The following is a 14,367-nucleotide window of genomic DNA, read 5'->3' as shown; positions in this document are numbered from 1 at the left end:
AAAAATTCATTAATTACTATTATTAGTATTAATTTGGGTTTTCAAGATAATTTTATAATAAAATTTATTAATACTTTATAAAATATTTATAAAAACTAGTAAATCAATTATATTTCCAATATAAATAAATACTTTAGAATTAAGATTTTTATTTTATTTTATTAAAAACACGTGGAGAATTAATGCTTATATACAACCCTTCGGGTTGTATATATCATTTGCCAAACATTATTTACGTTGACACTCTTTCCCTCTCCTTACAACAAACCAAATTATCTAACACCATGGCCACCAGTTCCAATGTTGCACGCGCAGCTTTCAGATTTGGCGCCACCGCTTTGAATTCCTCTCGTTACACCATCGTCGATGGAGGCCAACGGCCGGTTTTATTCCATAGATTCCGTCCATGGCTCCACACTTTCTCCTCCATCTCCGGTACCAAAACCAAAGATCTATCTCCTCCTCAGATATCAGATTCAACCATGGCTAGTCAATCAGCACCTGAGCTCCATGTTCTCTTGTTCCCATACATGGCTCATGGTCACATGATTCCTATGATAGACATTGCTAACCTTTTTGCTTCAAGAAACCTCAAAACCACCGTTGTTACCACTCCTCTCTATGAGCCTCTTGTTTCCCGGCAAATCAAGAAATCCAAATTGCAAACTCAAATTGATATTCAATTGCTTCAATTTGGGAAGGCCGAGCCAAGATTACCAGAAGACTGTGAGCATCTCGATTTCATCCTTGAGAAAAAGTTAGGCAGCTGGGAGGTTTTCGACAGATCTACAGCCTTTTATCAATATCCTCTGGAGAAGCTTCTGGAAAAACTCCGTCCAGATCTTGTCGTCGCGGATCAGCTCTTTCCTTGGGCTACTGTTTCCGCTTCCAGATTCAGGATTCCAAGTGTTGCTTTCTATGGAAATGGTTTTTTTGCTATGTGTGCTGCGATTTCTGTTGAGCAGAACATTTACCGGAAGCATCTGAATGTTCACTCAGATCCGACGCCTTTTGTCATCCCTGATCTTCCCGATGAAATAACGATAACCTGGAAGCAATTGCCGGCTAATCGTTTTCCAAGGGAGAGTGTGAAACTGAGGAGTCTCGGAGTAATCGTGAATAGCTTTGACGGGCTCGAATCTGGTTATGCTGATCATTACAGAAACTTCTTAGGAAGGAGAGCTTGGAGTATCGGTCCGGTTTCACTCTGCAACAGAGATGTTGAAGAAAAAACGAAGGACAAACATGAATGCTTGAAATGGCTGAACTCGAAGAAACCGAATTCTGTTGTTTATTTATCCTTTGATACATTATCTTATTATTTGAGTGCAGATCAGATGAAGGAGATTGCAATCGGACTCGAATCCTCCGGGAAGGACTTTATCTGGTCGGTGATAAGAGAATCAGATCATGAAAAAGATTGGTTGCCTGAGGGATTCGAAGAGAGAACGGAAGGAAAAGGACTGATAATTCGAGGACGGGCACCGAAAGTTGCATACTTAAACATGAAGCAGTTGGAGGATTTGTGAGTCATTGCGGGTGGAATTCGATACTGGAAGCAATAGCTGCTGGATTGCCAATGGTGACTTGGCCTTTTGGTGCTGAGCAAGTTTACAATGAGAAATTGTTGACTGAAATTCTGAAAATTGGTGTATCTGTTGGTGCTGAAGAATGGACAAAGATTGGAGGAGTTAACATCAAAAGTGAAACTTTGAAAATGGCAGTGAATAAGATAATGGAAGGTGAAGTAGCCGAAGAAATGAGGAGGAAAATGAAGCAACTTAATAAAATGGCTAATAAAGCTGTTGATAAAGGTGGATCATCTTATTCTAATATTGATGCTCTTGGAGTGGCTTCGTTGGTTTTTGTCTGTGCATATCACATGATCCCGAGGTTCTTTTGTTAATATTAATCCTATGGTTGTTTTTGTTTATTTGTTTTTAAATTTTCTACAGAACTTATCTCAGCTTTTAGGACAAGACAGTTATAGTAAAATACAAAATGATAATTCTATTTTGTTATTTTCCGTTTATCTATTTATACCAAATATAAGTCTAAAACAAATAGATAGAAGTACCATAGAGTTCACAATAACAAAAGATATGAATCTCATAATGTACATTTCAAAATAAAATATTTATATATTTTCTTTGATTTATTTTATTTCATCTTGATTTTAATGATTGAATAAATTGATTTTCATTCTGATATATTTTAATATAAATACATATATGTATAGAATTATTGTTAAAAACACAATTGTAGTTTATTAACTCATTTGAACCAAACAACTACAAAGGGAATCATCGGTATATCATTCATTTGTGGAACTGAAACAAAGAGACAATGAAATTCAGGGTCATTTCGTTCTTTTTTCTTTGTTTTCCTTTCTTGATTTTATTCCGTTACCCTTGTACGAACCAAACATCCCCTTAAATATTTCAAATATAATGCAATTAAAAATAAACAAAATATTTCATTTAAAAATTAAAGAGAGACGCTATTATTATGATATTGTGTTTATCGTAAAAAAAAATATCTCTTTTCCTCTAAGAAAATCTTGTGGATTAAAATATTATAAAATTAGTAATAAAAGTAACTACTAAATTTTAAAAAGAAAAAATTATAAAAATCGATCAAATGAAATGTCTATTTACATATTTAGACCAATTATCCAATCCATTATCTATCTAGACTATTTATTTGTAACTTTCATTTGGATTTTCTGTACGCAAAATCGTTGATCTGTCATCTTTGACAAATGGGATCGGTCTTGATAATTTACGAACCATGGACGGAATAATAAATAAAGGCCATTTTAATAAAAAAACATCATACTTAAAAAAATAATTTAATACATGATAAATAAAAAATAATTTGAGATTAGGCTTGACAAGAGTCTGAGTGTGAAAAAACTTCTGGTGGAATCTGATAACCTTAAAGCGGTTAATTTCATCACCAATAACAGAGCTATGTGTTTGGTTAACCAGAATTTAGTAAAATGGATCAAAAGATTATGCCCTTTCTTTGAGTCCATCATCTTTGGACATATCTACAGAGAGCAGAACAGGGTTGCTGATCGCTTGGCTGCAGAGGTCCATGTGAGGATATTGGGGGTTTCAACATTCTCGCTTCCTTCGGACTTCCTCCGTTCTCTACTCTCAGATGATCTTGTGGGGGTGAGCTTTCCGAGGCTTATCTCGGGCTAGTTTGTAGGGCTGTTTTGTTTTGTTTTTTTTCTTTTCATTTTCTTACAAAAAAAAAGAAAATAATAATTTCATTAATTCCTTATTATTTACGTATTAAATCTATTTGGTAAAAAAAATTAAATCAATTACTACGTGTATATATCACTTGTCAAAAATTGTTTCATGTGGCAAAAAAATTTAACAAATCGATTAATTTTTCATCCAAAATGGGTTAAACGTCACTTATGGAAATATTTTAAGGGAAAATATTACCAAATGATATGAAATTTTTTTTGCATACCATAAAGGTCAAATATAAGTTTAATTCTTAAATTAATCTCTAATCTATATTCAAAAAAATCAATTGGACCTCTTTTAAATTTTAAATATTAATTATTTGGACCTTTTAAAACGTAAATAATTTTTAGGGCATTTTACATGAATATCACATTTGGTTATAAAATTACAATTAAATCATATCATCAAAATTACTTTTCAATGGCCCTGTTTGGTAAAGAACGTTTTGGGATAAAAAGAACGGTTTTGACCAACTTTAGCGGTTTGATCACTGAAACCGTTGATTGGAGTGTTTGGTGGAGATAGTTTTGGGATGAAAACGCTAATTTAGAAAAAACTCTTAAAAGGAGCTTTTTCAATTAGCGTTTTGCAATATTAAAATTAATAGACTTCTTTAACCCTAATAGATAGATTCCTCCTCTTCTCATGCACCAAAATAAAAAAGAAATGTCTTTATTCGTCTTTTTACACAAACCGCTATTATCAATCAACTAATTTTTACCAAACAGCTAGTCAAATCAACTAATGTAATCAGCTAACAGCTAATTCCAAACAGGGCGAATATATCATTATTTTTCATATATAAGAAATAAAGTATTATTCTATATTCTAATTTAAAACCCAAATTCATAAATTTTAAACCTTAGTAAATATATTTTAGATCTTTAATTTATAAACCTTAATCTTTAAAATATATTAAAAATAATGATTTTATTAGTTTTACATAATTTAATTTAAGTATCATTTGATATAATTGTAAATAAGTTTTTAAAAATGAATTTCTATATCAACTTTCTAATATTAATATCTTCACAATTGTTTAGAATATATAAATAAGTTTTTAAAAGTAAATGTGAAAAAAAAATTGAATTTCTATATAAATTTCCTAATATTAATATAACTTTTCTGCCTTAAAAAATTTTGATTTGTGAGGTAAACAAAACCGAAGTTATGTGCTTAACAACTGGATACTTATTAATTTTAGTGTAAATTGCGTTATATATATATATATAGGGGTGAGATCCAGTGTGACAAAGGGTTAGGGTGTGACAAGAAGTTTATTGTGTGACATAACAAAACTACGTAGTTTTATTTATAATTAAAAAGGACAAGGTGACAAATTTATAAATAAAAGGAAAGAGAGGATAAAGAAAATTGTTTTATTTCTTTTTTTTAAAATACATTTTCCCGATATGTCTAAATTAGACGGTCATTTTAAGATCCCTGAAGCTCAAGTAAAAAAAATTCCGGTAAACGGAATCCGGATGAGCGTTTTCTGGCGAAAACAAAAGTACCCAGAAAATTCTCAAACAATTTCAGAAAATGTAAACATTATTTTGAGAAACTTTAATTCTTGGGATGAAGCGAGATTTCTTACGTTTTAGTCCCAATAAAACTTGTTCTTTAATTTTATCCATTTTACATGCTTCAACAATTTGTTGGGTCAAAACTGTAAGGAATCTCATTTTGAGTCAAGAATTAAAGTTTATTAAAATGATGTTTTACATGTTTTAGAATTTTTTATGATTTTCTGAGCACGTTTTTATGTCCTACTTACATTGTTTCGACAGTGTACGAAATTGTTCCAAATCAGTGCACCATTTGTTCCAACATAATACTTATATTGTTCCAACAGAATAAATCAGCGTACCAATTTTTCCAATAAAATAGTTCTATCATTCCAGCATAATACTTATATTGTTCCAACATAATAAATCAGTTTACCAATTGTTTCAAATCAATTTTATTATTTATATCTTGAATTTCATTTTTGTTTCTTAGTATTTAATATAGTATCTTCAAATTTATATTAGTTATATTATTTAGAAAACAATTCTAATTTTTATATTCTTCCAACAGAATAGTTATATTGTTCCAACAGAATACTTATATTGTTTCAACAAAATACTTATATTGTTTCAACAGAATTATTATATTGTTCCAACAAAATATTACAACACATAGTGCTGAAAGGTGAGACCAAAAAGTGTCTAGAAAATTATCAAAAAATTTTAAATATGTAAAACATTATTTTAAAAAGGCCTAACCTCTTTCCAGCCCCTTAAACTTGTAACTTTTTTTTCATTTAGCCACTTTAATTTTAGATCTTCCCATTTAGCCACTTAAACTAAAGGTCTAACCCCTTTCCAGCCCCTTAAACTTGTAACTTTTTTTCATTTAGCCACTTTAACTTTAGGTCTTCCCATTTAACCACTTAAACTCAAATATTATAACTCTTTTAGCCTCTTTTTCCAAATCAAAATTTAAAAAATTAGCAATTCGTCAAATGCAGTTATTAATTCATGATAACCAATTAAGTTATTAAACAACTAACCTCATAATTTGGACATCCATAAAATAATTTTCCGAATTTGAGGGTTTCCGTGATACTTTAGGTGGTGAAATTTTACCGTTATACAGCCTAGAGGAATATAAATTTAATATCCTACGCGCCTCCTAATGTTTGGAAAGACAACAAGTGACATGTAAGTGTCATGTAGGCTTATAAGGGCTAAAGGTGTCTTATTTTGTTGAGTTTAAGTAGCTAAATGGGAACACTCTAAGTTTAGGTGGCTAAATGAAAAACATTGTTGAGTTTAAGTGGCTAAATGAGAACACTCTAAGTTTAGGTGGCTAAATAAAAAAACGTTACAAGTTTAAGGGGCTGGGAAGGGGTTAGGCCTTTTAAAAAACTTTAATTCTTGGCTCAAAATGAGATTTATTACGATTTTGACCCAGTAATTTGTGGAAGCATGTAAAATGGATAAAATTAAGGAAATTATTTTATTGGGACTAAACCATAATGACCCAAGAATTAAAGTTTCTCAAAATAATGTTTTATATTTTCCGGAAAACGCCCACCTAATCGCCGGATTCCGTTGATTTGGGACGAAACCGTAAGAAACATCACTTTGAGTCAAGAATTAAATTATCTTAGAATGATGTTTTACATTTTCTGGAATTTTTTAAAAATTTTCTGGGCATTTTTTTCTCACAGAAAAACAAATCGTCGGATTCTATTTAGCGGAATTTTTTTTACCTGAGCTTCTGGGATCTTAAAATTATCGTCTAATTAAGACGAGTCCAACAGTATAAAAGTTTTTGAAAAACGAGGTTGTAAAAGTCGGAAAAATCCATTTTAAAGAAAAAAAAATAAAACAATTTTCTATTTCATTTTATTTACAAATTTGTCACCTTCCCTTGGTTAATTACAAAATTTGTCATTGTCATACCATAAGAAATGTGTCACACATTATCTCTTTTATATATATATATATATATATATATATATATATATATATATATATATATATATATATATATATATTAAAAAATTGGACCACTATACCCTTTGGCCGGGATAAAAATCTGATATCCCAAGTTATATGTCCCATTCCCTGTCCCCCACTTATTTTATTACATATGTCAACCTAATCCTAATAAGTAATTAAATATAATCCCAACTTTATTAATGTTTTGATAACATTGTGATATTATCCTGAGGTCCAAAAGGGATATTAACCTCAAAAAACGCCGCTTATCGACTGAACACGACGTATCAAAGAGATTCGATAAGCTGATCTCCAAAGCTATGCCACATAAGATCCGCGGGCGGATATCTAAGGTGAATCTCCTGGAACACATGATTCGCCTTATAATGGTCAGGTTAAATACGGCAGTAAAAGCCATTAAATGAGCTATCAATTGACCAAACGAACATCTTAAAGAGAATCCGTAACTCGCCCTTAATGAAGCATTTATGGAACCAAGGAGTTACGACTTTCCAACTATATAAATAGCTTACACCTAAGGCTATAAAAAGGTACATACACATTCGATATTCTCTACTCCCTTTGTCAATTCAGTTTATTCTTCAATTCTCTACTGACTTTGGCATCAGAGCTTCCCCCCGTCGAACCCAACGACGCCCCCACAGAGACGGAATCTAACCGGAAATTCTCCACTTGTTATCAATTGGTGCGGTGAACGTGGACCCTTAACCAAATCAAGGGTTATACAACTACATTCGAACGGATATGGCAAGTGAAGAACAACACCCCACCTCGGGGATGGAAACTCCATTAGTAACACCATTCAGTCAACCAATAACCAGTGTTGTTCATGCTGATCAGGCGGAGGGGAGTATGCCACCTGAGGCTTTTATCGATATGTGTGCTGGAGCAATTGAAAGGGAATTTGGAGCGAAAATGGGTAATCGCTTACGGTCGTTTATGATTATTCCCCCGTGACCCACATCAGATGGCCTTAGGCCCAAACGCACAGAACTCCTCGTTTCTTCAAGCAAACGCAACGGATTCCCTAGTAACTACCACCATTCCAACTGGCGTTCTACCACTTAATCGAGAATTATTTCCTAGCGTTCCTCGACGCCTGAGGTCTGGACTCCCCGAAGGAGGTTTTGAGGTGCGAAGGCATAAAAAGAGAAGAACGGAAAAACACCGTAAAACATCTTCAGTTGCCTTATTTCGGGCGATCTCAACATCTTTTTGAGCGATGGCGGATGCGGCTTCCTTCTCCAACCTCGTTATGGTGGACTTATCCATCACCCCTTGGAAAAGCTCAGACTCCATGGCGCGAATCCGAGTATACATCTGTTAAAGAGAAAGCACAACAATCTCTATCAGGATATCATCCTATTAGAAACCTCTTTAACAAAAAGACTTACCGCCAGTAGCTCCATCTTGGATCGTTGAGCATGAGTAGATCCCGAAATTTGGTTCTGTTTGCTCTGAACTGAACCCAGCTGACCAAAGGCCTCATTCAAGTCGTTGATAACCGACTCGTTCTCAAAAGTCCCTTGGGCCCCATACTTGGCGGACCAGTATTTGCCCAAGTCAGGCTTCGCCATCTGTGCAAACGATATCAGGGTTAAAACATTTAAAATCAATTCAAAGTAAAAATGAAAGGCAAATATAGCAAAAAACTTACTTGCTCATCCTCCATCATCGCAGGAGAGGCAGACTTCAAGGCATCCGCCATCAACTTTGATGAGGGAGGAGCCTTTCTCTTCTTCAAAGAAGGATCATCCGATACATCCACCGGACGCTTCCTAGTGTCCTTTTGGGGACATGCCGCTTTCTTAAGAGCGGCCTTCTCCATTTGTTTCCTACGCTTCTCTGCAATAGCGTCATTGGCCTTAGTTACACCCCTGCCAAACAAAGACAATCCAACAATTAAAGTTCAAAGAAAAAACCCAAGTTACCTTGATCAAACTGAGCAATCTTTGAATAAACTAATTTGTCCTCCTCCTGGCGGATCAAGGGGACATCACTCATCATAAAATCTAAGGCATCGATGTACGACCATGAGCCCGCTTTCACCTCCAGTAAAGTCTCTATCGTGGCCTCATCGCTTTCCATCAAAATACGCATATCTCCAGTCATATGAAGATGTCTAGAGTTCCAGGATGATGGAAAGCCCAAAGGTTCATCCTTTTTTATCTTTACAAAGAAAAACTTCTCATCCCAGAAATGGACGTTGGACATTTTACCATAAAATGGGGCGTACGAACCAAACTTGGCGAAAGTATAAAAAGACTCAGAGGTTCGCTTTGCCGGCTTATGAAGAGCACGAAATATGCGCGGCGTAAATACTACCCCTAGATTGGAAGCAAGATAACAATCGAGAGCTAAATCTATCCAACCGTTTGGGTGTAATTGGCAAACAGTAATGTCAAAATAACAGAGGATGTCCGCCATCATCTTTGGAAGAGGCAATTGAAAACCTCTCTCCACATGACTATAATAAACGGTCAAAAAACCGCTTGGCGGATCGGCGGGTCGATGATGCGCCTCAGCTAGCTGAGTTTCATAATTATTTAACCAAGAGAAGCGGTTCGCCAGATCCGCTAAATCAGTGTCCCTCATACGGGACGAAGTGGAATCCGCCCGAGGGGCCTTCCTCCTAGAAGGGACAGATGAAGAGGCATCCATCCCTGAAAATCTCCTAAAATTACCTGAACGAGTTCTATTTCTATTACACGCCGAGTTACGCAACTCAACTAAATCAACACTATTTGTATGGTCAGAAGAAAGAAAAGTTTCCGACGAAGAAGAAGAGGTCCAACTAAAAACGACGTCGGAAGAGGAGGTCAAATCGAACAGGTCAACAGTTGCTTCGGAAGAAGATGAGCAACTTCTAAACATTCAGAAAAAGATAGAAATAGAACAAAAAAGGTGCACTTACATGAATAAATGTCGATGAAAGCTGAAACTCTAGGAAAAAGCTCTGAGAGAAAATGGAGAAGAATAGGAACAGATGAACGAAGTGAGAGAAGAAATGAACGAAGTGAGAGAATAAAAGAAAAAGAAAGAGGAAAAGACGTTCTGTTCTCCATCCTTGAGCGGCGCGCCGACGACACGTGTCAGTCATCGTATCGCCTTGAACAGAGCATTCATTAATGCTAGTAATTATAACGGCGCGAGAAACTCAAAAGCCCTAAAGGACTTTTAGGCACTTCGGGAGGGCTTCTGATAACATTGTGATATTATCCCGAGGTCCAAAAGGGATATTAACCTCAAAAAATGCCGCTTATCGACTGAACACACCGTATCAAAGAGATTCGATAAGCTGATCTCCAAAGCTATGCCACATGAGATCCGCGGGCGGATCTCTAAGGCGAATCTCCTGGAACGACACAATTCACCTTATAACGGTCAGGTTAAATACGGCAGTAAAAGCCATTAAATGAGTTATCAATTGACCAAACGGCCATTTTAAAGAGAATCCGTAACTCGCCCTTAATGAAGCGTTTATGGAACCAAGGAGTTACGACTTCCCAACTATATAAATAGCCTACACCTACGGCTATAAAAAGGTACATACACATTCGATATTCTCTACTCCCTTTGTCAATTCAGTTTATTCTTCAATTTTCTGATGACTTTGGCATCGGAGCTTCCCCCCGTCGAACCCAACGACGCCCCCACAGAGACAGAATCTAACCGGAAATTCTCCACTTGTTATCATGTTTAATCAACTCAAATCTCAATTCTGTTAACTTCAACGTCTTTCTTTTTCTTTAAATTTTCTCTGTCATCCATTAGTTGAGTTCTTCTCTTCCTTTTCCGATTGCAATTTCTTCCTAATTCTAATTTTATGATTGTTATTGCTTAGGTTTATTGGGCCATCAGTTTCTAATCCTCATTTCAAACATAACAAAAGTTAAACATTTCCATTCATAAAAAAATCCTACTTTGCCTTTTTCTTCTTCATTCTTCTTATCCTACTTCTCTATTAACTTTTCTTGGACGGTTTCTTCTCTTTGATTCTAAGGCCATACACATAAAAAGTAAAAAATTGGGCTCCAGAATACCTCACAATTTATAGGTTAAATACATCTATGGCCCCTTTATGTTGTTAGTATTGAGCATTTGAGGTAAAGAAACTTGTTTTATTTTATTCTCTAGCTCTGAAAGGGTTTGGAAGGATCTGGCCATCTAATTACTCCAAGTTCCAGATTATTCGTAACTTCACTACAAGAGGTGATAGCTTGATGCAATTTGTGGCGTGAAATTATATTTTTGTTAAGAGTAATGCATGTTTCTTATCCATAGTTTACTGAATATATACAAGCTATGTTACACCAGAAACTCTTCTTACTGTATACATAGCAAACAAAGATAAGCATGTGTCCTAGCATCTAAGTTTTGGATTTTTTACAATACTGCTACATTTATAAGTGCTCCAATGAATTAAACCAAGTCCAGAATATAGAACGCAGACCTACCATTGAAAATAGAAATTAACTAGTATCACTATCACCATTGAAAGTTTCGCAAATCCTACACCAGAACAATTATTATCCCTTTCCACCTTCATCTAAACAATTAAAATTTTAAAATAGACAGTATGTTAAAACAGCAGATAAATTGTAAAAATTGTTTTACAAAAAACATCAACTAGTTTCATATGTTGTGACAAAGTGCAGTTAGGTCCTTCAAATTGGAAGAAATTGCAATCGGAAGAAGAACTCTATTAATGGATCGAAAGAAAAAGAACTTTGTAATCTAAATTACATGATTTTAAGCTTTGAAATTAAGTTAAATTTTAAATTCCTATCATAATTTGCAGGTATTGACAATGTTCCAAATTAACTAGTTAACTTTAAATTAGACAAAGAGCGAAATTGGAATTGATGGTCGAACCACACAAAAATTGGAAGAGAATGATCAATTGGGAGACTTAATCGAATGAGGTTGACGGAGACAGAGAAAGACGGAATCATGCGTTTTTTTTCCTATAGCACATTTGCCACCTCAACCGTTAAAGACAATGATTTTATGTATAGAAGATCGGAATAACCCAACTATAGATGTATAATAGGTTTTTAAAACCAACTATTGATATTTGATTGGTTATGTTAAAAATTTAGGCTTAAATAGAATAAAATCCCGTTGCCTACCTAGGCTTTGTATGCCTAATGGATTGTGATTTAGTTATCAAAAATTGAGTTTATATAACTTAATTTTTGTGGAATATCGAGCAACTTAAATGTTTCAAATATATTCCAATAAAAAAACAAAATATTGTATTAAAAAATGGAACAGATATGTATTACTATACATGCTATAGCCTATATAGTCTATCATAAAAAAAAAAAATATATTCTTTTTCCTCTGAAAATCCTGGAATATCCTTTAAATATTGGATAGGATTAAAATATTACAAAATTACTAATAATAAAATTAATTACTAAATTTTAAAAATAATTAAATTAAGTGTTGAATAATTAAATCTAATGTAAATCCTAAATTATCAGTGCTGTGATGTGAGTCACAATTTCAACCGTACTCGGATAACGTCAAATATATACGGATCAAGTGCATGCGTGGAGAGAAAGTTGTAATTTTACATTGGCAGGGCAGAGTAACTTTGTCTTCTTCTACTTCTTTCTTGTTCTTGATGGATACGAAATAATTATCCTCTATAAATCTACAGTTGATCCATCTTTCTTTCTATTCAGATTTCAGATCCAATCATGGCTACTCATTCAGCTCCTAAGCTCCATGTTCTCTTGTTCCCATACATGGCTCATGGCCACATGATTCCTATGATAGATATTGCCAAGCTTTTTGCCTCAAGAAATCTCAAAACCACCATTGTTACCACTCCTCACAATGAGCCTTTTGTTTCTCGGAAAATCCAGAAATCACGATTTCAAACTGAAATTGATATTCAATTGCTTCAATTTCCGACTGCCGAGGCCGGTTTACCAGAAGGCTGCGAGCATCTCGATGTCATCCTTGAGAGAAAGTTAGTGTTGCAGGTACCTATTATCTTTTCTTTTCCTTTCTTTCTTTTTCATCTTTCGATCAATCTGAAATTTAACTTTTCTACAATATTGCTTCATTTTCAACAGTTAGGCTGGGGCGTTTTCGACAAGTTTAACTTCGCTATGTCCTTGTTTCAAAATCCTCTCGAGAAGCTTCTCGAACAACTCCGTCCAGATCTTGTCGTCGCCGATCAGTTTTTTCCCTGGGCTACTGATTCCGCTTCCAAATTCGGGATTCCAAGGGTTGTTTTCCATGGAAATGGTTTGTTTGCCATGTGTGCTGCGATTTCTGTTCAGCAGAACATTTACCGTAAGCGCCCCAATGTTAACGCCGATCCGACGCCGTTTACTATCCCTGATCTTCCCGATGAAATAACAATAACCGGTAAGCAATTGCCGGCTCATCACCCTGAAAGCCAGTTTGCGAAAATACTTGGAGGATGTAGAAAATCAGAACTGACGAGTTTCGGAGTAATCGTGAATAGCTTTTACGAGCTCGAACCGGCTTATGCTGACCATTACAGAAACTTTTTAGGAAGGAGCTTGGATTATCGGTCCGGTTTCACTCGGCAACAGAGATGCTGAAGAGAAATCGATCGAGGAAGCATTGATGAAATGGCTGAACTCGAAGAAACCAAACTCTGTTGTTTATTTATCCTTTGGTACATTATCTTATTTGAGTGCAGATCAGATGAAGGAGATTGCAATCGGACTCGAATCCTCCGGGAAGGACTTTGTCTGGTCGGTGATAAGAGAATCACATGAAAAAGACTGGTTGCCTGAGGGATTTGAAGAGAGAACACAAGGAAAAGGACTGATAATTCGAGGATGGGCACCGCAAGTTGCTATACTTGAACATGAAGCAGTCGGAGGATTTGTGAGTCATTGCGGGTGGAATTCCACATTGGAAGCAATTGCTGCTGGATTGCCAATGGTGACTTGGCCCTTTGGTGCTGAACAATTTTACAATGAGAAGTTGTTGATTGAAATTCTGAAAATTGGTGTATCTGTTGGTGTTGAACAATGGAGCAAAATTGAAGGAGATAGCATCAAGAGTGAGACAGTGAAAATGGCAGTGAATAAGATAATGGAAGGTGAAGAAGCTGATGAAATGAGGAAGAAAGTGAAGCAACTTGGGGATATGGCTAAGAAGGCTGTTGAAGAAGGTGGATCATCTTATTCTGCTCTTAATGATCTCATTGATGAAGTTCAGAAAAACAAGAATTAGTAGGTTTTTTATTAAGAAATTTAGTTAGTTATTTCTGAGTTAATTAGTTTAATATGAAATTTGGTTATTTAGTTCAGTTTAGAATGCTGGTTCTTGAGGACTTTTAATTAGTTTTTCTATCAATAAAATAGTTCTTGTTTTGAATTCTAAAAAAAATAGTTCATGTTTTATATCAAGTGGTACTTTTTATTTTATTATAAATGCAATTTAAGTTTATGATATTTAGGATTAAATCCTTGCACAAAAATTAGCCTAATATGAAATTGGGTTTAACCAACTGATTATTTTATAATGATTTGTTTTAAAACTATACACATTTGTAATGCTCATTGGCAGAAAAACTTTAACAAAAAAAAAAT

The 14,367-nt window shown here is 34.7% G+C and overlaps 2 pseudogenes; both read left to right on the top strand.

Moving 5' to 3' along the window:
* The first annotated feature begins 211 nt into the window (after positions 1-211).
* LOC136226713 (scopoletin glucosyltransferase-like) lies at positions 212-1,972 on the top strand (annotated as a pseudogene).
* A 10,454-nt stretch (positions 1,973-12,426) lies between these two features.
* Positions 12,427-14,171, top strand: LOC136226714 (probable UDP-glucosyl transferase 73B6; annotated as a pseudogene).
* The last annotated feature ends 196 nt before the right edge of the window (positions 14,172-14,367 follow it).

The sequence above is a fragment of the Euphorbia lathyris genome, chromosome 4, assembly GCF_963576675.1.
Source record: "Euphorbia lathyris chromosome 4, ddEupLath1.1, whole genome shotgun sequence".
In the NCBI taxonomy this organism is placed as follows: Eukaryota; Viridiplantae; Streptophyta; class Magnoliopsida; order Malpighiales; family Euphorbiaceae; genus Euphorbia; species Euphorbia lathyris.
The sequence above is the reverse complement of the archived record's forward strand: the minus strand, read 5'-3'. Positions and strand labels throughout refer to the sequence as shown.